Raw genomic sequence first — 6,896 nt, 5'->3', positions numbered from 1 at the left:
CATGAACGATACCAAAAAATCGTGCCACCGTACCGAATATTGTTGGGATGATAACCCGAATAGGTTGTATGCACTCCTTATAGTTATCGTTCATGCGGGTATTTCAAAGCAATTTAAATCTAATCAACCCTCTGTGCGACCCAACCCGTGCAATATATTTAATTTGAGAACCTTGTGTGCTTTATCATTTGTGATCACGGATCTGCCAATCCTCACATGACCGGCGACGACGACTACGATCTAGCCAGTTTACAATAGGTTTTATACAAGAGTACTAGAATAGATCGGAGTATACTTACAGTTTTCGACGTTCCTATGTACTCCTTGTTTACCTTCAATCCTACTTCCTTCTCTTGTTGTAATATGTTTCTGGATATGCAACGTCCATCAATGGATCCTCGCTCCGGAATGTCTTCAAAACTGGGCGGATTAAAATCGCTCCTCGTGCAGATGACAGTCCGCTCAGCATCCGAAAGAGCGCTCGGTCCGTAATACATTTGATATGGTTTGTAATGTGACATAGAAAACAACAAAAAGAGAAAACCGTTATACTTGCAATAAAACAAAGAAAATAATACAAGCTGAACACTGCATAGCCCCACGCACTGCTCAGCTTGTATAAACAATATCACATCACTAACCCATTTCGGCAATCATACAATCATCGAAATGAAGGGTTAGTACAACAATTTAGTAAAACTTAATGATGTGATATTGTCACTGTGGAACTAGCACTTAGCTTCAGGTCGCTACAAGTAGGAACCCTTACTGAGCCCTTGCGGTAGGTCAAGCCAGCCAGTTCAGCGCAAGGGAATCATATACATGTCAAATACATTCAAATAAAATTTAAAAAAGAAACTACAAGGGACAGCCCTATGGGGTTGTACGCAATGGTGACGTAGGACTACGTGGTCTTATATAATAATTCTTATTAGTTAACTGCAGCAGGAGCTTGTCTTTTGTGTAGGAACAGGAATTTAGGCGGGGTTCTCTCTGTTTATACTCTTTACTATGACGCGCTTGACATAGATGGCCCACAGCAACTCACGAAGAGCTACTGATTCCGATTAATAGCGGTACGGCTTCTTCCTCCTTCTATGGATGCTCATGTGGGCTGCAGTTCGCTATTTGCAGGCAGCCTTTCGTTGTATACTGGAGAACACCACCACTCACCACGCGGTGATTGAATAAACACCGTTTGGAGATACCGGATGGAATTCAACTTTGAAATCTGTGTTAGGGAAATCGCTTTTCGCAGGCAATCGGTGATAATTTTTAATTATCAAAGCAACAGTTTTGAAAAATGATAAAATCTTAAATTTAACAGATGCGTAGAAACATATCTGATCGATTGGTGATAAAATTATTGAAATTGGTCCAGGGGCAGTTGAGCTATTAACGTTCAAAATCTTTCATAATTTTGTTACATGTTCCATTTTTGGTTTTCACAAAGTGTACCCCCATATAGAAATCACAGACGTACTCCTACGTCAAAAAAGAAAGTTTATTAAAGCATGGTAATAACATAAAAACATTAATCTTATAGTCAGTAACTCCTGCCAGCAAAAACGGATTTTTTTTTTCGACGTTGCGCATCACGGGTGAAATTAAAGTCGAAGACAGATGCGACTCTGTTGAACACTCGTTGTAGCCCGCAAATCGTTCGTGCGACGCAAAGGTTGCCTTAGCATGAAGTTGTTACGAAGTGGTTGGGATTAAACATACAGGTCGATTTGCCTCAGGATAGCTTCGTAATCTATCCTTCCCTGTAGGATATCGGCGATGGTCAAGGCTCGGCAAGTGTCCATTCTAGTCCGGAATGGATCTAAGTTGACAACGGCTTTCGTAGCTGGGTAGCCAAAACGGATCATTCCAAGCGAACGAAAAAAGTGACGTTGAACAGAATCGTTTCTCTCGGTACCGTTTTCTAGTGTGAAAACCGCAGAACAATACTCAAGCGTCAATCGTACAAGGGAACAATAGAGAGACTTTAGACAGTAGATGTCGGTAAAATTTTAAGATGTCCTGCGTTTGCTCATAATTACAGCTAATAGCTATTGTGACCCTCTAAAAGCTAAATTGACAGGTTTTTTGTGTCATACACACACTTTACCTTCTCTTCTTGCATCTTGTAAATAATAATTATCATTAAAATATTTCATAGCATCATAAATCCGAAAAATAGCATTTTAGCTGTAATGAGCATTTGCAAGCATGTTTGACACTGATATTCTTGGTAAGCATAATATCAGGCTTTGATATTGTTATCCATATGAATATCACTAGGGAAAAGATGAAAATCTTACTTTTATTTCAAAAAATCAACTTTTTTGTATATCCGTTGCATAGTTTTAATATTACTGACTAGATTTCTGATTAGTTTTCTAAAGATCGGTACTCGATTAGCAGGCGTATATAAGAAAAAATGCGGCAGAACTTTGAATATCAGTGGTTCCTTTACGATTTCAATGTCATTTGCACACTGACATTGAGGCGAATGATATTGATATTCTAACTGTTTGAACTGATACTGACATCAGGTGGCTAGGTAAATTCAGCATTTAGCAGCACTGATAATTCCTTGAAAGTTATCCATGGCTCGTTTGCACCGAGGCAAAAGAACGTAAGAATTACTTAAGAACCACTTATGAATTTTAGTCACAAGAAATCGATATGAATTTCATAGATTTGCCTTATGAAAAATAATGTCGACAAAAAAGTAATAAAACGGAGCAGACTGGAACCGAACCATGGACGTTGAGATTACGGGTCCTATGTCTGGACCACTCGTCTGTCGACGCTTGGGTGAATGAAATGGCTAAAGGCGTATAAGAGCAACCTTCCCTAATAAAAATTGTATGGTTAATTTGCTTAACGACGTGTTCTGGGTATCATCCAAACCATTTGTGGAATATTTCAATGATTAGGGTTAGCGTTCGTTTATGGTTATTTTTTATTAGGGTTATGTTAGACGAAAATCTTTCATATGTCGCACTTATGAAATTCATATGTGTCGTTCATAAGTCGAGCCTTATGAAATTCTTAAGTCTGTTTGCCTCAGTGTGCCTAACTTTCTGTGGACAGGATATAGGGTTAACTACCCCATTCTTCTTTCTTCTTCTTCGCATTTCAAGCTTATTGCATATCGCATATTAGCTTATTGCGTGCTCTCAACTTAGTGTTCTAGATGCACTTCCACAGTTATTAATTGAGAGCTTTCGATGCCTGTACCATTTTTGCATTGGTATAATTGTGTGGCAAGTCCAATCATACTTCTATGCCCAGGGAAGTCGAGAAATTTTCCAACCCGAAAAATTCCTAGACCGGACCGGGAATTGAACCCAGCCACCTCCAGCATGGTCTTGCTTTGTAGCTGCGCCTTTACCGACTAAGCTAAGGGAGGCCCCATTTCCGGCCTATTAACTACAACCCGCATTTAGTATTTCTTAATCTAGCGCAGTTTAGCACGAAACAGAATGTTATTTTTACTGATGGCTTCCAAATTTATTTACCTTTCTGTACATTTGATAAAGTGAAACCAAACTCGGCCTAACGCATTGAAACGCCATTGGCCATTGAAACGACAATGAATTCACCTCGGCCTATCGGATGAAGATAAAAATTGATTCGGTCGGAGCGGTCCTTTTGTTTTTGGGAAATATCGGTGCAAACCTTCATATCACGCGTTCTCATTGACTTTTTTCGGTAGCTTATTAGCTAAAGTATCGTACCAAACGCATAATTGATTTGTTAACTCTGAAATCATGGATTTATTTGAAGTTTTCTGCTCGTTAGGCCCAAAATGGGCGATTAGGCCGAAGTAGTTCTCTACCCTATGTGCGCAAATTTCCAGCAAGATGAAAATATGCCACTAGAGAGAGAGACATGCAGAATACCTAGGCGATGAAGCGGAATTAACAAGCTAGCAATGTGTTTCTTCAAAAATACAGATGGAGCTCCATCAGGGTTGAAGGACAATTTGAGCAGAGTCACGGCATTGGAAATTATCTCAATGTTAACATCAAACGTTTGACCATTTACTGGAACGTTCCTGGTCGCCTGGGTAACATGGTCGTTACTTAATATCTCATTGGTGAATACACTCGCAACCTTGTCGGAAAAAAGGCGGCATATACCCTCAGGGGTGGAAGCATCTCCTCCGTTGAATTCCATAGACGATGGGAAGCTGGACTCCCTGGGTTGCTCGTTCACGTAGTTCCAAAATGATTTCGGATGTAGCTTAAGTTTGCGCTGGATGCCAAGTTGGAAACTTGAAAAGCATTGACGACTGACTTGCTGGTCACACGTGATTCAGCCTCACATAGTGAAGTTTTAGAGAAAGCGTGCGATATTTCGTGAATCTTCTCAATGATGCTTTCTTGATTGACTTCAACCTACGTAGCTAACTCGTCTGTCAGGAAGGGTGAGAAACGTTGCGATGAGTTCTTTTCGGGAAGTGTCTGTCAACACATACAACACAATAATGAGAGAGAGAAGGATTAGTATTTTCCATTTAATTCCACTACTTTATTTGCTTATCCTTGACAGATACGCGTATTTCGTCTACAATGTGCAGACTTCTTCAGTGTCTTGTACTAATACTCGACTCCCGGTACAAGACACTGAAGAAGTCTGCACATTGTAGACGAAATACGCGTATCTGTCAAGGATAAGCAAATAAAGTAGTGGAATTAAATGGAAAATACTAATCCTTCTCTCTCTCATTATACAGGTATTCCACTAAGACGCCCACATTCATCAGGATACATACAACACATCTATAATGCTGCAGTGGTCAGTATTACGGAAGTCATAAAAAACCACAGCACGATATTCGTCGATTCGTGGTGCGGAACTGACTTCATTAGTGGACAAGGAGCCGTGGAATGGAGCGTTGACCTGCGTGCTCACGAAGTAGAGGTTCAAATTACGCTTGTTTTCGTTAACTACATGATTAATTCGAGAAAGCGTTGCGGCGCTATAGTTTTCGAGAAGATTTATACTGCCATAAATAATCCCATATCAGTCCCATATGGAAAAAGTAGGCATTGAGAAAATGGCAGTTGAAGTTACGAAGTGCAATTCCCATGTAAATATTTGAAAAATCATAGTAATTTAGGGTAAATGTTCCAGTAATAGTGATGTACCTATAGTTGCGGCATGGGGGTTGTGTCGGAATAATGAGCGAAAACCGGAAGCTCTCCTAAAATATAGAAAAATTTGCATATTTAAAACTTAAAATTAGCCCAAAAATGACGGAAAACGATTGATTTCCCTTCAGATTTTGACTTCTTTGAGTGTTCCTATAATAGTGGAACCCATTAGAAAGCAATGCTTTCCACTATTATAGGAACCAAAGTTAGCAACAACCACTACCACTGGAACAGCGTTCCTATTAAATATCCCCTTGAGGAATACCTTTGTAATAGTTCTCAACAATGTCAATGCTAAAGGGTGTGTTCGATAAAAATGGCACACATATTTACTCACCAAAATTAAACTGATTATCGGATTTTCTTGAAATTTTCAGGGAATGAAAAACTACTAATGAGTTTCATCCCGAATGCCCGCATCTTCCTTTTCACTCCACCCATCAAATGTTGTACAACCGGTTTTCCCAGTGTTTCCCAGTTTACCTAAATGTTCTTCAACTCCAGCTCTGTTTTAATAGTTTTAGGGTGTTTGCAAAGTTCCGTCTTTATAATTGCATAGAATTTTTCAATTGGGCGAAGTTCCGGTGAATTTGGTGGGTTCATATCTTTTGGCACAAAATTGACTCTGTTGGCTCGGTACCATGTTTCGAGCGTAGTGGCAGGATGCTAGATCAGACCAAAACAGAGTTGATCCTTTATGCTTCCTTATGAATGGCAAGAGACGCTTCTTAAGGCACTCTTCCGTGTAAATAGCACCGTTGATTGTTCCGAAAGTCCAGAACAACATGTGAAAAGGGCATACATGCTTTTTGTAAACAAACCTTCTTATGCCCTTTTCTCGCCACCCATATGACACCAACGCAAACCTTTAACATCACCGGGTAGAGGACACTTTCCCCTTCCCGATGATATTGCTGGTTTGCGTGGGCGACCCTCGGTTGGTGAGAAAAGGGCCTACAAAGGTTTGTTTACAAAAAGCTTGTATGCCCTTTTCACATGTTGTTCTGGAAGTGATGAAGGGAGCGCTTATTTCACCACACACGCAAATCCCCTGCCAGATCAGGAACTTCTTTGCAAATTTCGATAATTTCTTCTTTCGGACATCCTCCAGAACATCGAACTTAGACTTGGCAATGAAATATTCTTGCCCAGGAAAATGACACTGAGACGCTCCTTGAAGGATCTTATCACACGAGACACAGTTGTATTTACAATTCCAAGCTTTTTAGTGATCCATCGGTGAGAGGTCTCTGGGTTTTGATTGTAATTGCACATTTTTTTTTCATCGACAATTTCTTGTTTTGACGACATGACTGGAACTACTGTATGAATAACCTAAGAGGAAGAGGTGACAATTGGCTTCTTCCTCTTTTATTTCTTTCTCTATCTCTATCTTTATCTATCTCTATCTCTATCTTACGCACATGAAATCGGCCAATCAGGAGCTGGTTCACGTTTGACAGAAAAGTGGTTCATTTTCGCCCCCGTATTAGGTCGTATGAATAAAAGCGTTTACTTTACTTTTCCCGTAAGAAAAGCATGGGAAAGTAAAGTAAACTCTTTTTATTCATACGGCCCATTGTCACCTCTTCTCTTAGTGAATAACTATGAAACTGGACAGATGTAAAAAAAATACACTATGAATAAGATTTACTCAAATTTTCAGGTATTTTTACTCATACGGTTCAAAAGTTACAGAAGATTTTCGGTGTGTCATTTTTATCGAATACACCCTTTATGTAT

The sequence above is a fragment of the Ochlerotatus camptorhynchus genome, unplaced genomic scaffold (assembly GCF_037179485.1).
Source record: "Ochlerotatus camptorhynchus isolate MF236.1 unplaced genomic scaffold, CSIRO-AGI_Acam_v1.1 ptg000263l, whole genome shotgun sequence".
Taxonomy (NCBI): domain Eukaryota; kingdom Metazoa; phylum Arthropoda; class Insecta; order Diptera; family Culicidae; genus Ochlerotatus; species Ochlerotatus camptorhynchus.
Note: the sequence above shows the minus strand (reverse complement) of the source record.